Raw genomic sequence first — 2,469 nt, forward strand, 5'->3', positions numbered from 1 at the left:
AAATATTTTCTTTACGCCTCTCTCTCTCTCTCTCTCTCTCTCTCTCTCTCTCTCTCTCTCTCTCTCTCTCTCTCTCTCTCTCTCTCTCTCTCTCTCTATACATATATATATATATATATATATATATATATATATATATATATATATATATATATATATATATATGTGTGTGTGTGTGTGTGTGTGTGTGTGTGTGTGTGTGTGTAAGTACATATCAAGCTATGTTATTTCACTGAAGATTCATCGTCGGGAGTTTATTATTAGGAATAGGAATTTTTTTCCAGCACAGTGAAAATCCGTGGGAGAGAATTAATTTAACTTTTATTCTGAGTTAAATAATGCAGATACTCTCTGCAAAGATTATTTTTGAGAGGAAGGGGAATGGTTGGAATTTGTCAAAAGCCATTTCGCAAAGAGGTCAAATAAAATGATTCTTCTGGGACTAGATTGAAATCTGTGCATATCTCAAATGTAGACAAGATAATATACTATAGGTGTACACTGTTAAAAATTTCCATTAAAAACGGAAATGTCTGGCAACATTTATTCCATGATTTTTACAGTTTTTAAAACGATTATATTGACATAAAAGAGTGATACCAAATTCTATCTTGGGAATATATATCCACTTGGAATTCATTTTATGGTAACAGCTTCTGGCCGGGTGGAGATTCGAACCCCCACCTGTGCGGCTGGAAACTATGCCTACATTGACTCTACCGAGTGAGCTATCATGAGAAATAAAAGTTCATGACAAATCTCCGTACATATTCCTGTCGAATTCAGGAATCTGTTCATAGACTTGAAATAAACCCATCTCCACCATGATAGCTGAATCATGAGTTTGTAACACGTGGTTATTCGACAGGAATATGTACGGAGATTTGTCATAAACTTTTATCTCCCTTGATAGCTCACTTGGTAGAGTCACTGTAGGCATAGTTTCCAGCCGCACAGGTGGGAGTTCGAATCTCCACCCGGCCAGAAGCTGTTACCATAAAATGAATTCCAAGTGGATATAGATTCCCAAGATAGAATTCGGTATTAAATGCCATTCGTGGGTGATATTTACATACACGCATATATATATATATATATATATATATATATATATATATATATATATATATATATATATATATATATATATATACAGTGGTACCTCTACATACAAATTTAATCCGTTCCACAACCGACTTCGGATGTCGAAAATGTTCGGATGTAGAAACGAATTTTCCCATAAGAATACATTGAAATAGGATTAATCCGTGGTTGAGCCCAAAAACCTATGATAACTCCTTAATTAATTACTACACATAATTACACATGACAATATGCACTCTAAATTAGATAATAGACATGTAAAAAAGAATAATTACCAAGAAATAATAAATAAGAAACGGGATTTTAGCGTCACTTTACCTTAGAAAGTCCAGCGCAAGTGTCGGTCTTGCTACGCAGAGAGGAGATGGACGGGCGGCGAGGAGGTAGAGAGGGTGACTACGATAAACATACACTACCATAACTTATTCTAACTTACACTAAGTGAACTTTAACCTATCTTAACTTATTTATTTTCATTATTTTTATCTTTCATATTTTTTTTACATTATCTTTTTTCCTTTTGATGATTAATTTTAATCACTTTCACTCTCTACACTTAAAATTGATTGAATCTTTTTCTCTTCACTCTTTGCCGTTTTCTTTGAACCACTTCCTTCCTCTTCATCACGAGTTCACTTCGTAGTTTTTTTAAAGAAGTTATCGATAGAAAGTTGCTTGGTACGGCTTTTTAGAATGTTTCGAAAATTGAGTTAGGCAAACATCATCAAACTGCGCAACTACACGAAAAACCTGTAATTTTTTTGGATGGTATTTGTCGATGAAGTCGACCACGTCTTAATATTTTCTTAACATCTCTTTTATTTGCGCCGAACCTAACACATGCTCTACCTCCTCGATCCCTTCCTCGTCATCACTCATGTGATCAGACATAGCATGGAGTTCCTTGAGCTCCTCTGTAGTAAGTTCGTCATGATGTTCGGTGACGAGTTCCGTGATGTCATCTGCGTCGACCTCCTGACCCATGGACTTGCCAAGGGAGACGATTTCCTCTATGTCTTCTGCTGCACCCACCACGGGATCAGGTTTGGGGTCAAAACCCTCGAAATCTCGGGGAGAAACTGCATCAGGCCACAGCTTCTTCCAGGCAGAATTGAGGGTTCGTCGAGTTAATCCCACCCAAGCCTGATCTATGATCTTCAAGTAGTGCACGATGTTAAAGTGGCTTTTCCAAAATTCACCCAAAGTTAAGTTTGTGCTTTGCGTGACATTAAAGCACTGCTTGAATACGTGCTTGGTGTAGAGCTTCTTGAAGTTCGAGATGACTTGCTGGTCCATGGGCTGGAGGATAGAGGTGGTATTCAGTGGAAGATACAGCACCCTTATGAACTTGAATTCTTCGAAGAT

Source organism: Palaemon carinicauda, chromosome 4, assembly GCF_036898095.1.
Source record: "Palaemon carinicauda isolate YSFRI2023 chromosome 4, ASM3689809v2, whole genome shotgun sequence".
In the NCBI taxonomy this organism is placed as follows: Eukaryota; Metazoa; Arthropoda; class Malacostraca; order Decapoda; family Palaemonidae; genus Palaemon; species Palaemon carinicauda.